The sequence below is a fragment of the Mirounga angustirostris genome, unplaced genomic scaffold (genome assembly GCF_029215605.1).
Source record: "Mirounga angustirostris isolate CCGP_5_RB_7025 unplaced genomic scaffold, mMirAng1.0.hap1 SCAF_15, whole genome shotgun sequence".
Lineage (NCBI taxonomy): Eukaryota > Metazoa > Chordata > Mammalia > Carnivora > Phocidae > Mirounga > Mirounga angustirostris.
The window spans coordinates 56366747-56383824 of record NW_026991723.1 but is presented as its reverse complement, the minus strand read 5'-3'; the positions used below and the strand labels follow the sequence as shown (position 1 = coordinate 56383824).

The 17078-nt window shown below is 46.0% G+C and overlaps 1 protein-coding gene across 6 annotated transcripts in view; it reads right to left on the bottom strand.

Annotated features, from left to right (window-relative positions):
* Positions 1-16268: 16268 nt before the first annotated feature.
* Positions 16269-17078, bottom strand: part of DNAJA1 (DnaJ heat shock protein family (Hsp40) member A1) — a 42456-nt gene continuing 41646 nt past the window's right edge. For 5 of the 6 annotated variants that reach the window (XR_010407683.1, XR_010407678.1, XR_010407676.1 and 2 more), the window contains one exon: positions 16269-16407. The gene's annotated coding sequence lies outside the window, so the exon portion shown is untranslated. The remainder of the gene's footprint in view (positions 16408-17078) is intronic. The other variant, XR_010407679.1, reaches the window with a different exon arrangement.

Below are 17078 nucleotides of genomic sequence, written 5' to 3'. Positions count from 1 at the left end.
AATTCACGTTGAAACTTTATTCCCAGTATAATGGTATTTGGAGCTGGGGCCTCTGGGAGGTGGTTGTGTCATGAAGACCGAGCCCTCAAGCATGGGATTATGGCCCTTATAAAAGAGATCCAGAGGGGCGCCTTGGTGGCTCAGTTGGTTAAGCGACTGCCTTCGGCTCAGGTCATGATCCTGGAGTCCCGGGATCGAGTCCCGCATCGGGCTCCCTGCTCGGCAGGGAGCCTGCTTCTCCCTCTGACCCTCCTCCCTCTCATGCTCTCTCTCTCTCATTCTCTCTCTCGCAAATAAATAAAAATCTTAAAAAAAAAAAAAAAAGAGAGACCCAGAGAGCTCCCTCATCCCTTCTGCCACGTGAGGTTATAGCAAGAAGGCGCGCAGTCTGTGAACCGGGAAGCCTCCCGTCACCAGACACCAAATCTGCCAGCACCTTGATCTTTGACTTCCCAGCCTCCAGAACTGTGAGAAATAAATTTCCGCTGTTGATAAGCCATGCAGTCTATGTTATTTTTGAGATAGCAGCCTGAAAAGACCAGGAGAGTATATTTTACCACAACTTTTTTAAAAAGGAGGCAGCTCCCTGTCGCCAAACTTGACCTCATCCTGCTCTGGAGGTGGCTGAGTCCAGCATCCTCCTGGAGCTTTTGAGTGTGAGAAGAGCTGGCCATGTGGGGAGTGCCACCTGAGGATCTGCAAACCATGGGCTTGATTGCTAACTCCAATCTGGGGCTCTGCCCCAGACGACGGGCTTTTCAGTTGCTCCCTTTGCCCAAGACAAACACCCTTGCCTATGGAAGCTAGATGCAGCCAAGCTATGACACAGGTACAACGGTCCCTTCGCTGGGGGGGGTTGGGTGGAGAAGGTGGAGCCTGGACTCTGGCAGGATATCAGGACTAAAGGGCAAGGAGGTGCTTACTCCCAGAGTGCCCCCTTGGTTCCCATTTTCTGTTGGCAGAAACTAGGGGTTGAGGTGGAGGCTTTTTTTTTTTTTTTTTTAAGATTTTATTTATTTATTTGACAGAGAGAGAGAGAGCGAGAGAGGGAACACAAGCAGGGGGAGTGGGAGAGAGAGAAGCAGGCCTCCCGCTGAGCAGGGAGCCCGATGCGGGGCTCGATCCCAGGACCCTGGGATCATGACCTGAGCCGAAGGCAGACGCTTAACGACTGAGCCACCCAGGCGCCCCGAGGTGGAGGCTTTTTAAAGGAAAAAATGACAAGCTGGGCCATATTACACCTAGGTGTGAAAACAGTCACCTAGACGAGTTCTGTCCAGATGAAGGGGAAGGCCCCCAAGGGTCAGGAGGGAGAACACAAATGAGTTCTGGAGGACAAGAGGGACACTTCGGAGAGATGGTCCTATGACTTGGTGTGGGTGAGGGCGGGGGGACCCCCACCCTCATGCTGCTACATTGGTACGACCTTTCTGGGAGTGGACTGTAGAGAAGTAAATCCTTTTTCTTTTTTTTTAAGATTTATATATTTAGAAAGAGAGAGCACACGTGCATGCTCGAGCCAGGGGAGGGGCAGAGGGAGAAGGAGAAAAAGACTCTCCAGCAGACACCCCTCACCCCGCACTGAGCTTGCAGCCCAATGCAGGGCTTGATCCCATGACCCTGAGATCATGACCTGAGCTGAAATCGAGAGTCAGCTGCTTAACCAACTGAGCGACCCAGGTGCCCCAGTAGAGAAGTAGATCTTAAAAGTGGGCCTATCCATCGACCTTGCAATTCAGCTTCTAGGAATTTATCCGACGAAAACAAAGCCATGCACCAAGATGTACGGACAGTAGTGTTTACTCAGCCAACGCTTGTAATACGAACACTTAGAAGCTACCATCAATGGGGGCCTGTGCTAAGTAAAATGAGGTGCATCCGAGCAATTAAGTACAGTGTGACCATTGAGAATGATGAAGTGGATCTATATTTATGGATTGGGAAGAGGTATAAGGAAAAAAAAGCAAACTACAAAATGGTATTTCCATATACAGCAGGGAAATGTATGAATAATTTAGTGCAGAAATTACTCTGTAATTGTTTGTGGGAGCAGATGCATGAGCAATAAAATGAAGAGACGATCTTCCCTTCTCTGCACAGACTATAGGCCAGGCTCCCGTTTGGGGGTAACAATCTTTAGGGTTTGGGGGTTGCCTGAGGGCTGAGGCCATTAACAGTGTGGGCCCCATTGAAAGAATGAGCTGGATTGTCCCCTGGCGGTGGGGGAGGGGTTGCATTCTCTGCCAGTGCCCGGACTTGGAAGGAAGCTGGGGACTTCCTCCCACAGGGAATGGTGGAGGCCTGTGGCCTGTTCACATGTGGTAGTACGTGGCATGCTGTGGGGATGTTCACGGAGGTCGGACAGGAGCTCAGCTGGGGCCGATGAGCTTCTAGCTATTCTCTCAGATTTAGAAAAATAAAATTAGGACTTTTTTTTTTTTTTAAGATTTTATTTATTTATTTGACACAGAGAGACACAGCGAGAGAGGGAACACAAGCAGGGGGAGCGGGAGAGGGAGAAGCAGGCTTCCCGCCGAGCTGGGAGCCCGATGTGGGGCTCGATCCCAGTGCCCTGGGATGATGACCTGAGCCGAAGGCAGACGCTTAACGACTGAGCCACCCAGGCACCCCAGGTCAGGACATTTCTTGCCACTGCACAACTGAACATCATGCCTTTTATACTTGGGGTAATAGAAATGCTGGAGAACCAAAAGACTGGGAGGGGGCACTGTTCCCTGGCTCTCAAGGGGCAAGATTGGCCTGAGGCACCTGATCAGGACCCTAGGAGGAAGTGAGGGGGACCCCACTGCCCACGGATCTTTGGCCCCAGAATCCAGGAGCTCTGTTGCTGAGGGAGGCTCTGACATCTGGATTCTGACACAGATTTGAGCAGGGTGCTCTTGTAGACTCATGTCCGGTCCAGATGTGAGTGCGGGACAACTGGCCTGTGCTCTTGGACGGGATCCCTGCCTGGGAGGCATGTGCCAGAGGAGGCTGGGGGAATACCAGGCCCCTAACTGAATCCTTATCTGGTAGGACGCCAAGAGTTGTGTGCCCAGCCCTGCCCCACGCTGCTCAGCTGGTTCCAAGGGGCCCAGGCAGGCGGGGTTCTCTGCATTGAGAAATTTGGACGTGGTGAGCTAGGGGAGGTTATCCAGCCAGGGCCTTGGGCCTTGGTGTCAAAGTGTCCTGTGTTCTCTCAGTAATTGTGGCCTGCTCTGATAACAACAGCCCAGGAGACAGGCTAGCTCCAGGGTCCCAGCTCTGTAGTTGGCAACTTCACCAAGGGCATGCCGGCAGTGAGGGAGCGAGGAAGGGCGGCTGCGGGGAGACGGGGTGAACGGCTGCGTGTGGGCCCTTAGGAGCGCGCCTGGCACTTTCCTACCTGCTCTGCGCTGCTCATACAGCATTCCCCATCACGAGAAACTGAGGCCCAGGGAGGTCATGTGACTTGTACAAGGTCACCCAGAGTTCGAGTCTGACCCAGCTCTCCTGAGTCCCACCGGCCCTGGGACCATGAGCCCGCCACTCATCCACACTCAGCAGCCCTCCCTCCCACAAAGCAGGTGGCAACTAGAGGCTGCGGGCTGAGTGGCGCCCACCCCAGCAGGAAGATGTGGCCCTTCCTTCAAGCCTGGCGCCCGCAGCACTACTCAGGGAAGTGCAGTGCAGATCGAGGACTGGGCCCAAGAGCACGGATTTTATTTTGTGTGCTTTTTGGTCTGTTTGGTTTTCCCTTTACAGTTCAGGGGACTTGGGGATCAGGCATACCTCCTGGCAGTGGCTCCCAGGCAGGGACCTCTACGCAACCGCAGTCTGGGAAACACACCGGGTGGGGGGGTGGGAAGGCAGTGGTGAGTATTGAAATCCTCCATGAGGATGCAGGAGACCTGGATCATGGGGTATGAGGAGGAAGGGAGGCAGCTGAGGGCCGAGGACCCGCGTGGCCCTGAAGAAGTGGGGCTGCTCTCTGCGTCTGGAAGCATCACTCTGCGGTGGAGGGTGGAGACAGACGCCTGGACTTCGGTTCAGCCCTCCCTTGTCCTTCTGGGCACCTGTCCCCCACTTACCATCCAGCCTCTGCCCAAAGGAGGGCAGGGCCACACCATTCCCAATCCCTCCGAACGTTCTTGGCCAAAGGCACCTTCCTAAATGAAGCCAGGACAGTGTTTTTTGTTTTTTGTTTTTTTAAAGATTTTATTTATTTATTTGAGAGAGAGAATGAGATAGAGAGAGCATGAGAGGGGGGAGGGTCAGAGGGAGAAGCAGACTCCCTGCTGAGCAGGGAGCCCGATGCGGGACTCGATCCCGGGACTCCAGGATCATGACCTGAGCCGAAGGCAGTCGCTTAACCAACTGAGCCACCCAGGCGCCCAGGACAGTGTTTTGATTGGTCGGATGGTTCATGGTTTTTAGACAGGCTGAACCAAGAGCATTAAAAAGCAAGTCTTTGGGTTTGCCTTTATCAGACTCCAGACCTCAGCGATTCACGTTTCATGTGGTTTGCCCTGGCTGGAAGCTGACCCAGCCGCAGTGAGACCATGGAATGAGGGGGGAAGATCCGCTGCTGAGGACAGAAGAGACCTCCCCATGACTGATTTGTCGGCTCAGAGGCCAGCCTGGGCTCTGCCTGGCAGCTGGATGCGCTGCCCCTGACTCAGGTGCTGGGGCTCAGCTTCGTCTCTCACAGGCCCTGGCCTTGGTCACTGGTGGGTCTGGCTGATGAGCTAGGCCCTGCTGGCTGCCCAGGGCCTGTGGGCACTCTCCCCATCTTGGGCCTGCTCTATCTTGCAGGTTCACTGCCTGCACCTTCCAGAAGAGTGTTCCAGGGCTTTTCTTCATGGGAAACAAGGCCTCCCAGGCCTTTCACTGGCCCACCACCAACTCTGAGGTGAAGACACGGCTGGGGGTGCTTTGCTTCGGGCAGATGCAGGCAGTAGAGGGAGCCAAGGAAGCCCTGGACGGGGAACCCAGGGTTGATCCGATGGGTGACCAAGGCCAGAAACTGGGTGGGGAGGCTGTGAGGGCCCTTTAGGGCTGCCAGCCATGGTTCTAGGAAGACTCTCCGGGCTGTTTTATTTCTCCAGCTCCTTCTGCCTGTCTGAGGTTGCTGCTGGGGTGCTTAAGACAAGACTCAAGGCCAGAAACAAAGGTCCCCTTTGTCAATCCAGGAAACCAGGGAGGGGGAGGGTGGAAGGAAAGGCAACTCCAGGCAGTCCTGAGGCATTCCCAAGGGCATGGTTCACAGTCCAAAGGGAACTAGGCCTTTGCTGCAAGCCTTCTGGGCAGGCCCTGTTGCTCTTCCTTCTTTAGTCTGCCTTATCACCTAAACTGAGGCTGCAAAAACACGAAGTTCAACTTACAAAGTGAAACACAGGCTTGTCCCAAGGGTCTCTGGTGGCCTAGGTCCTGTTTTCTCCCAAACGCTGCTGGAGACAGACCCCAAGGGAACATCAGAGCATCAGCCTCGCACCACTCCCTGGGAGGGCTCCAGCCCTGAGCATCTGTGCTGAAATGTCAGCCTCCTGCTCACGTTCCCTTGCCGGTAGCTAACCGGAGGGTCACTCTTTTAAAGGGGACTTGGTGTTCAGGTCCAGCTACAATCTACAGGAGAGGAGATGGACCCACCAGGGGCTTTAGGGCTGTGGAACAAGGCCACTCTACTTGCCTGGAAGGCAGAAATCATTTCAATGGACATAGCCTCTCCCACAGGTGCTCACAGCACTTAGCAGTTAACAAAGCACTTCCGTAACTTCTGGTCTTGTTGCTCATGATAGCTTTGGGAGGTGACTGGGCCATTGGCAGAATGTAAAGGGTATGGACTACATTATAGTCAGATATATTTGTGTTCAGAGACCTGACTTCAGGTGCCTGACTGGCTCAGGTGGAAGAGCATGTGACTCTTGATCTTGGGATCATGAGTTTGAGGCCCATACTGGGTATAAAGATTACTTAAATAAATAAACTTGAGAGAAAAAAAAAAACCTGATTTCACCATATAGCCATTGTAGGACACTGGGCAAATTACTTTTTTTTTCGGTATAGATATCCAATTATCTCAGCACCGTTTATTGGAAAGGCTGTCTTTTCCCCACTGCTCTGCAGGGCCACCTTTGTGTGACGGTCTATTTTTGAACTCTATTCTGGTGTGTTGCTCTATTTATCTATCCTGGGCCAGACCATACTTCTTTTTTTTTTTTTTTAAGATTTATTTATTTATTTGATAGAGCGCACGTGCAAACATGCGAGTCAGGGGAGAGGCAGAGAGAGAGAATCTTCAAGCAGACTCCCTGCTGAGCGTGGAGCCTGACATGGGGCTCCATCCCACCACCCTGAGATCATGACCTGAGCTGAAATCAAGAGTTGGATGCTTAACCGACTGAGCCACCTGGGTGCCCCAGATTGGTTTTTAAATATTAAGCCAAACTTGCATTCCTAGAACAGAACCAATTTAGTCATAATCTATTCACTGTTTTACAAACTGCAAGATTTGGTTGATTAATCTGTTGTTTAGGATTTTTGCATTTATGTTCATAAATGAGATTGGCAAGTAATTTTCCTTCTCATTATCTTCATCAGGTTTTCATAATTTCTGAAGGAATTATTTTTCCTTTTCATTTCAATATCATGTGTCTGTTCAAAGAAAAACATTTTGGTTTTGATTCTATTGCATTTTATTTCCATTTCATTAATTTCTGATCTAATTTTTAAGATTTCCTTCTACTCTATTTGGGTATAATTTGCTTTTCTTTTCATGCTTTGAGACTAGGGTTTAGCTCTTGATATATATTTAAGTATACTCATTTAAATTTCCCTCTAAGCACATATTTAACTGTATTCTACAATTTTGTGTCATGTTTCTTACTAGTTTCTACTTTGAAATTTTTTCTAATTCCAATAGACTTTTTTTCTTTCATCTAATGATAACGTAGAAATATGCTTTTTATTTTTTTTATTTTTTTTATTTTTTAAGATTTTATTTATTTATTTGTCAGAGAGAAAGAACACAAGCAGGGGGAGCGGCAGGCAGAGGGAGAAGCAGGCTCCCTGCTGAGCAAGGAGCCTGACGTGGGACTTGATCCCAGGACCCTAGGATCATGACCTGAGCTGAAGGCAGATGCTTAATCGACTGAGCCACCCAGGTGCCCCAGAAATATGCTTTTTAAATGTCCTATCATGTGTAGAGATATGTTCATGGAGAGAATGTGACTGCCAGTTGACCCAGAAGCTGGACCTTGGGTGATCGAGGCTCCTCACCCCCTCCCTGGTCCTTAGAATGTACCCTAAGCTTACTGTTCCCACAGTGGGAACTGCTGCAAGGATGTAGCCCTGGGAGAAGAAGGTGTTGCTGAGATAATCTGGACAGTATACGTGAATGAACCCAGTTAAGGCCTCTATATGAACTTTTAAGATTTGGTGGATGGGTGCAGAAATCTACTCCTTTTGCAGTAGCCTAAGACAAGTCTCATAAATAAGTCTCCTTGCTTATTAAAACTGCCACTTACCAATCAGGAGTGGTCTGCCTCTTTCTTCCATCTCTCCCTACCCTCTGTGTACAGTAGCAAGTTTCAGATTACACCCAGAAAACTCCCAAATTTTTGAATCAATACTTGGGTTTTCAAATTATTGTGAAGTTTCTGTTTGTTTCTTATGGCTTTCTAGATCAATTTCATTGTAAGCAGGAAGCATCTTCAGTATGATATCAATCCTTTGAAATTTGTTGAGACTTGTTTTGTGGTCCAGCGTGTGGTCAACTTTTGCAAATGTTCTTGTGTGCATAAAATAGACAATGTAGTCAGAATTTTGAAGGACAGCATTCTGTGTATGCCCATTAGGTCAAACTTGCTAATTGTATAGTTCAAATCTTTTATAGCCTTAATGAATTTTTAAATCAGCTTTTCTATACCCTTTGTTAAAAATCTTCCACTACGATTGTGCATTTTTCTGGTTATTCTTGTAGTTCTATCCATTCCTACCTTTCACGTTTTGAGGGTGTATTATTAGAGGCTTACAAACTTAGAATTATTATATCTTCTTGGTTTACAACCTTTGCCTTAAAGTCAGCTTTATCTAGGCATTAGATAGTGGTGATGGTTGCATAATCTTGTGAATAAAATAAAAATAAATCATTAAGTTGCACACTTGAAACGGTATGAGAAAATCTACCTCTTCTCTTGGTTAGAGTCCTTGCGTTCTATATTTTTCCATCCTTTAAATTTTTCTGTATCCTTATGTTTTACCTATGTCTCTTATAAAGAGCATATAGTTGTTTTTTAAATCCAGTCTAACAATCTTTGTATTTTAACTGGATAATTTTTGCCATTTATAGTCAAAGTAATTATTGATATATTTCCGTCTAAATCTGTCACTTCATTAACTGTTTTATGTTTGTCTCACATGCACTGTATTCCTTTTTCTCTCCTTCCTTGACCTATTTTTGAATTGACTATGTATTTTTAACTTTTCTATGTTTCCCATCTATTGGCTTAGAAATTATGCATTCTTTTACTATTTTTTTAGTAGTTATTTTACAGGATTACCAGATCAATTATTGATTTAGTAAAGTCTAGTAGGAATTTGCCTTCTTTCAGAACAATGCAAGAACCTTGGAACACTTCCGCTCCTTTTATGCCTTCTTGACTTCTGTATTATTATTGTCATGCATTTTAATTTCACTGTATTTGAGGCCTCACAAGAGATTATTATTGTTACTGTTTTACAGTCAATATCAATTTGAATTTATCCACATATTTACCATTTTTCATTGCTTTTCATTATTTTCTGCATTTTCAGTGATTCCATCTGGAATAATTTTCCTTTTGCCTGAACAACATTTTCAGTGCGGCTCAACTGGTAACAAATTTTCTCTCTCTCTCTCTCTTTTTTGTCTATTTATTTCACCTTCACTATTTCTGGATCACATTTTTAGAATGCAAAATTTCAAACAAGTACAAAAACAGAGAGGCTGGTGTAATGAACCTCTGTACTCATAATTAAACTTCAACAATGATCAGTACCCACTCAGTTTGTTTCACACCACCCATCCCTACTCAGTCTCAGATTATTTCAAAGCAGATATCTCACATCGTAATGTTTCATCTGTAAATATTTCATCTGTAAGTATTTACTATCACTGAAAAGATACTCTTTTTAAAAACCCAAATAATTAAAAATAATAATTCTTTAATATCAAATATTCTGTGTTCAAATTCCCCCAATTGTTTCATATGTTCTAATTTATAATTTTTTTGAATCAGGATCCCACCTTTCTTCTTGAAGGGTATTTTCACTGTATATAGAATTGAATTTGTCAGTTATTTTCTTTCAGTGCCTTTAAGATACAATCCCATTGTCTACTGGTTTCATTGATCCTTATGGGAAGATATGTATTAGTTTAATTTTTGCCTTTTTTCTTTTTTAAGGTTATAGGGTCCCCCCCACCCTGGATGCTTTCAAGATTTCCTTTTTGTCACTGGTTTGATCAGCTTTTCTATGATGTGGCTAGGCATGGGTTTCTTTTTATTTAACCTATTTGGATTTCCAAGACTTGAATCTCTGGCTTGATACCTTCTTCCTTTTTGGAAAGTTTTTAACCATTAGCCCTTCAACTTTTGCTATCTGTCTTTTCTGTCTTTCTTGAATTTGAATTACTCATTGTTAGATCTTTTCATCACGCTCTTTATGAATTATTTCTCTCTTTTGTATTTTCAAAGCTTTTGTTTTTCTGCACTTATTTCTGGTTATTTTTTTATGACTTATTTTCCAATTCATGAATTCTCTCTTTAGCTTGTCAAATGAATTGGTAAACCTACCCATGATTTTTTATTATTATATCTTTAGCTCTGAAATTTCCATTTAGTTCTTTTTTATTGTTCCCAGTCCTCTGTTGAAAATCTCAGTCTTGCCTTGTACATGGTAATACCACATGGTAAATATAGTTAAAGTTTGTATCTTATAATTCCAGTATTTGGAGACCCTGTGGAATTGTTTCTATTGTCTATTGTTTTTGCTGATTTTCATTTATGCCCTATTGTCTGCACATGGGCCGTTGTATTTGTAAAACACAATGCAAAAAATTGTTTATGGCAATAATTTGAGGCCTAACTTGTCTCCCTCCAGAAAAGATTACATTTACTTGCTTCTGCCAGGCTTGTGGGAGTTACTGGCATTCTAGAATGACTTTATTCCAATTTTAAGGATTGAGATGATCTGAAACTGATCCCTGTGAGGAGGACCTATCTACTTCTAATTCAGCCTTATTTTTAAGGTTCAGGCTTTCAGTATAATAACCCAAGTGTAATTCAGCAGGGCTCCTCACTTTGGCCACTCCTAAACTCCAATCCTTGTCCTCTGTTCAAAAGAGCCATCTGTCTCTTGGTCCTCCATTCTGTCATTGACAAATACCCCTTGGCGGGGGGGGGGGGGGAAGACCCAAACATTAATTTATTATCTCTTCCACGCCTTCTGGCAGATTTGTCTTATATTTTCCAGTTGTTTTCAGTAGGGGGGATGGGCCAAATTACAAGAAGTGAAACTCTACTTAACTTTCTGAACTTTAATTTTCTCAAGATGAAGACCTGGATGTGTTCGTTGGATTTGGCAACATGGAAGTCACCAGTGACCTTGACATAAGCATGCTTTGTGGAATGGTAGAGATGAAAGTCAGATTGGAATAATAGGAGTGAATGGGGTGAGGAGGTAGAAACAGCATTTGGAGGCAATTCTTTCTAGAAACTTGGCTATGAAGGAAAGAAGAAAAATGAGGTAGAAGATGTTGAGGAATGATGTTGGTCAAAGGAAAAAAAATTTTTTTTAAAGATTTTATTTATTTATTTGACAGAGAGAGACACAGCGAGAGAGGGAACACAAGCAGGGGGAGTGGGAGAAGGAGAAGCAGGCTTCCCGCCAAGCAGGGAGCCTGATGCGGGGCTTGATCCCAGGACTCTGGGATCATGACTTGAGCCGAAGGCAGATGCTTAATGACTGACCCACCCAGGCGCCCCGGTCAAAGGAAAATTTTAAGACTCAGAGTACTAGAGCATATTTGTATGCTGCTGAGAATGCTTATGATGATCTATATATTTGCCATCCTCATGATAGGTATATTTCATACCCATATGACAGTTAAATTAACAAGTTGGCTTTCTATGTCAGCCGCATAGTGGTGTTTTAATTAGCATGAGTCAAAGCCCATGGGCCCTGCCAGTCCCATGGTCAGCTCTAGCTAGCTTTTCTTATCACATCCCTAGTCACTTTCATTTCTTCTTTTACTCACTCCAATACCATGCTTGGTCCTAGATTAAGCCCCCATTCCCTTTTACTTGATCTGATTCTCCTGACTGAAGTTCCCACCATTAGGCTTACAGTTCCCAGCCCCTCCTACAAGAAGTCACCAGAGCCGTGCGTATATATTATGTGCCAGGTCCTATTCTAGGTGTTGGGAGCTCTAAAATGCAAATGTAAACACATTAGTCTCCCACTTAGTAATACCTTTTCACTCCCCATTTTCCTCTGGCTGAAGCCTTAAATCCTACCTGTCTCTCCAGCCTTGCCCCTCTCCACCTACCCTTGTTTCCTTTCTTCAGCAGGCCAGTGTGTTGGGTAAAGCTGGCCTGGCTGAGAAAGAGATGCTTGGTTTGGGGAAGGCAGGGGCTCTGGGTGTCTCAGCTTGTCTGCCCAGCCTGGCTGACTGTCCTAGGGCTACCCTCTGTGCCTGGGGAGACTCTGTTTCCCTTGGCTGGGAGTGTCTGGGGCAGCATTTGAGCCAGAACTCCAGTTCTAGGGAGACAAAGGTAGGAGCAGACACCCTGGACTGGTGAGCCAGGGCTGAGCTGTGCCAGGGCCTTTGTTTCTAACTTAGGAGAGGCTTCAGGTTTCTGTCTTTTTTCTAAGAATGGGGGATATGCCACGTGGGTACCACAGAGGCCAAAATCAACAGGAAAAATGATACCCAGGGGAAAAGCCTACTCCCTTAAGTCACAGTGCTGTGGTGTGTGTATGTGTTAAAGTTTCTGTGTCTGTCACATGATTTTATGTGTCTCTGTATATGTATTTCGTGTGTGTGTGTGTGTGTATGTATGTGTCCCTGTGTTCCTGGCTGTGCGCCTGTCTGTGTTGTATGTGGAGAGTGAGCAGAGGGGAGGGTCTGTATTGTGCCCTGTATCCATGAATTAGTGAAGCCTGCCTGTGCTGTGTGCCTGTGTCTATCTGCATGTATGTCTGTATCATGTTTCTGGGTGTATCTGATGTATGTTTGTATGTGTTCTAAGCCTATATGTTTATGTGTATTTAGCCCCCAAATCCCATGACTTCATCCCCTCTAACATTTCTCCTTGACTCACTTCAGCCACTCCCTCTTGTGGTCATGTCCTGAATCTTGTCATTGGTGAGAAGGGCTCCACCTCAGAATTCTCAAGATCCAACGTTTCAGACTCTGACATGCCCTCTCTCTAGTTCTCTCGTGCTCTGACCCTCACCCCACGGGTCTTTTACATCCTCCGGGCCTCCAGCCTTTCATGGCTCCCCTTCCCCCAGCCTTGACTTCCAGGTGTATCACTTCCACTGCTCTCTCCTCAGACCCTTAGTGTCCTAACCTCCCAATTTTATCTCACTCAGCTAATCCCCAGCAATGTGGTTTCTTTACATCATACACAGTTGGGCGGATGAGTCTACTTAAATGAAGTTTATCACCTGTAATCACAGCTGGGGCTTCCTCTACCTGATACAAATGGTCTTTCTTCTCCTATTTATAGTGATTCCTTTCTCCAGTTGCAATGTTTGCCCCACTGCAAGTGCTTCAGTTGATCTGGACACAGAGGCTTTGCCTCCTACCACCTCACAGAAAAAAGCAAAATAAACCCTGAGGTTAATGGGTGTAAACTTCCCCCACTTCCTGCCCCCCCCACTTCCAAACTTGTCTGCAGCTGCACCCATTCTCATCTCCTTTTTCTGTATCTTGGTGTCCTTCCTCACATCCAAGGCTAGATCCATCCAAAAGAATCTATCTCCGTTCTCTTTTGTCCATACTCTTTCATTTACTTATTTCTTAAGTAGGTTCCATGCCTAGCATGGAGCCAAACACGGGGCTTGAACTCATGACTCTGAGATTGAGACCTGAGCTGAGATCAAGAAATGGATGCTTAACCAATTGAGCCACCCAGGTGCCCCGTCAGTACTCTTTTAATCAAAAGTGACAGAATCCCAACCCAACCAGCTTAAGGAGACAAAAAAGGATCCTATACCAGCTCACACAACTAGGATCCCTCAAGTTGTATTCTTTTTTTTTTTTTTTTTTTAAGATTTTATTTATTTGACAGAGAGAGATACAGCAAGAGAGGGAACACAAGCAGCGGGAGTGGGAGAGGGAGGAGCAGGCTTCCCGCTGAGCAGGGAGCCCGATGCGGGGCTTGATCCCAGGACCCCGGGATCACGACCCGAGCTGAAGGCAGACGCTTAACGACTGAGCCACCCAGGTGCCCCAAGTTGTATTCTTTTTAGGAGGAGCTCATGTCATACCATCTGGATAACGTCACGATTCTGAGCCTCTGTTTCCTCGTCTGTAAAAGAGGCTACTAATAGTCCTTACCACATAGAGTTTTGTGAGGACAAAACACCATCAGAAACCCAGAGAGAACTACTGATGGCTTTCATGTCTTTCTCTATGCAGGGGTTTCATTTTTTTCTCTGCAGCCTGACTGTCTTTGCTCCCCAGTCATGCAGGAGAAAGTGACCACCCGCAACTCCTCAGCATATCAGGCCAGCTGGAACTAGAATATTTAGACCCCAAATATTAATACTTGGGAGAGAAAATCCTATCAGCTTAGTTTGGGTTAGTGTCCACCACTGGGCCATTCAGGTGAGGAGAGAAATGCTTTGTAAAATGTGACTGCAGCATCCCCCTGGGGGTCGTTGGAGCACCTCAGAAAGAAAGGAGAATTATGGGTTGGCCAGACATCCCAAAAGGTGTCCACTGCATTTGGAGAATGGGACACCTTGGCCTGCTTTATGAGTAGGAATAATATGGGGAATGAAGCTAGAAGCTTCCCCTCGATGTAAAGAAAGGCCAAGCATTCCAGGTGTATAAGTTTAGTCCTTATTCTAGTCCCTGGAGGTTGAAAGAAAGTAGTCTGGGTAAGGAGATCAGAGATGCTAGTTACAAAAAAGGACAACAGTGGGAAGTCCCTGTGGGGGAAGTACATGAAGCTGCTGGGGCTCGTCCTGGCCTGGCCCTGTTGATTCTATTTGTACAGATACTAGATCAAAGAGTGCTAAGAGAAGCCTCCGGAAACCACAAGTGCTAACAAGTCAAGGTGTGGGGAACTGGGCTCTCCAACCCTGGCCTCCCATCCAAGCCCCCAGGCTTGTGGGAAGAACACTTTCTGTGTAAATAAAGGAGGTGCTGGCCAAACCCCCCATTATGGCATTGGGTCACAGAAGCTGACTTGGCCAGTAGTGACACAGACAGGGATCCCAAGGGTCGAGACAAAGTGGAAGATTATGGGGAACCACCCATCCACCACCTGGTGGCACATGAAAAGGTACAAACCCATCTGTGAGAGCAGCATCGCATCAAAGAGGGGAGGAGTCTCTCCCTCCAAAACTAACCAGTTTTAGCTTTCATTTTGACTTTCAGTATTAATTTTCATTTCTTTTTTTCTTTTATTTATTTTTGAGAGAGAGAGAGAGCAAGCACGAGTAGGGCGAGGAACAGAAGGAGAAGGAGAGAATCTCAAGCAGACTCTGTGCTGAACATGGAGCCCGATGTGGGACTCGATCTCACGACCCTGAGATCAGGACCTGTGCTGAAATCAAGAGTCAGACACTTAACCGACTGAGCCACCCAGGTGCCCTCAGTATTAACTTTCTTTTTGTGTTAAGAAACAGAAATAAAAGAAGGGCTTTTACTTTGTAATATATCATCATAATAATAGCAAACCCTTAGTGTTTACTATATGCCAGGCAAATGCTCTAAGTGTTTCATATATATTAACTCATTTAATTTTCATAACCTTCGAGGTAGGTACTATCATTATCCTTATTTTACAGATGAAGAGACAAGGCAGAGAGAAGTAACTTACCTAAAGTCACACAGCTGGTAAGTGGGCTGTTAAATACTCCCAGCACTGCTGCTCTGACTCTACTGGTGTGTATTGCTTACGTTCTTTGGAAGCAAAGAACTTAGACTCTTTGGAAATGAGAAGCTTTCCACAAGCTAACTCGAGGAAACAGGAGTTATTCAAGGATAGAAATTGGCTAAAAGAAAGAGATGGAAGAGCTTGGAAATCTAAATATAGGCACCATGGTTCAGGCCTTTAGGAGTCTGGAAATGGAGGTTCTCTAGGGCTCAGAAGTCACTTCAGCATCCTCAGCAGCAAGGTGGAGCTCAAGGTTCACCACCCCAGAGTTCCTTCATTAAACACCACTCAACATACTTCAGGTGTCTGCTCCATGCTCCCCTCATATACTCACTGGCTTTCCTTCCCTCAGCTAAATATCTTTGTGCTCTCTTAGCTTAAGCTGCCTCACACTTTTGTCTTACTCATCTCATGGCTCTCCCTCCCTTAGAACCTACATTTTCAAGGTCCTAATTCTGAGACAGAGAGAAAAACTAACTGGCTCAACTCATTTTTTGAGTCAGTTCAAATTGTAGGATGCCAGTCAGCTTATGGCTTGTCTGCTCTTGGGTATGCTATCTCCCTCTAGTGAATCACTTCGGACTAAGGTGGAGAGTGGAGTCACATGCTATAAAGTCTGGCTGCCTGTGGTTGCCCTTCTAGGTGGTGCTGTGGGTGAGGCTGTTTCCTCAGAAGGTGCCTCCATGATAGGCATGTGTAGCTCAGGTCCTGTCTAAGCATCATGTCACCAGGCTAGAACTATTCTCTGTGTCCCAAGTTAGTCCCATTTCCTTGCCCTCCTAGGAATGCATCTTTCCCCCTCTGCTTCTCTCTAGTCCTATAAACCTGGACTTGGCTGGTCCACTGAGGACAGCATCTGCAGCCATTGATTTGGACATTGGTCAAAGAAGGGAGGGAAGGGACAGAAGTCAGCATAAATGAGTTCTTACAAGCTTGGGACTCACTGTGAGATCTGGGCAGAGCCCTCCACTCCTCCTCTCCACTTTCTTGTCTGTGTGATGGGACTCTTCAGTGCCTCCTACCGGCTTCACAGACCAGACCATGCAGTCAGGGTTGGCTGTCCACCCAACTAGCTCCATCTCTTCCTCCTTGCTGGATGATCTGCCATTGTATTTGGATGCTCAGGAAAGCAGTCTCTTCATAGTCCCAGGTGGCACATGTGCACTCAGGCCGACCATGGTAATTCCATTCCCGTCACCAGTGATGGCTTCAACTCCACCACGGACACATACTGCCATCTTGGTCAATGTATCAGCTGAAGGGGGAGGGGTTTCTGGAAAAGATTTTTGTTCCTGATAAAAATGAATCCATGTGGAGAAACTGCCCTTTTTTTTTTTTTTAAATTTTTTTTTAAAGATTTTATTTATTTCTTTGAGACATAGAGAATGAGAGACAGAGAGCATGAGAGGGAGGAGGGTCAGAGGGAGAAGCAGACTCCTTGCCGAGCAGGGAGCCCGATGCGAGACTCGATCCCGGGACTCCAGGATCATGACCTGAGCCGAAGGCAGTCGCTCAACCAACTGAGCCACCCAGGCGCCCTGCCCTTTTTTTAATTATAATTTTTTTATTATGTTATGTTAGTCACTATACATTACATCCTTAGTTTTTGATGTAGTGTTCCATGATTGTTTGCATATAACAACCAGTTCTCCATGCAATACGTGTCCTCCTTAATAACCATCACCAGGCTCACCCATCCCCCACCCCCCTCTAAAACCCTCAGTTTGATTCCCAGAGTCCATAGTCTGTCATGGTTCGTTTCCCCCTCTAATTCCCCCCCCCTTCATTTCTCCCTTCCTTCTCCTAATGTCCTCCATGCTATTCCTTATGTTCCACAAATAAGTGAAACCGCCCTTTTGACTGTAGGGCTAGGGCCACACTGTAATCTCTGAAGGGAACAGGATTGCTCTTTGGGAGTTACAGAAAAGCACATTTTGTTCCAAG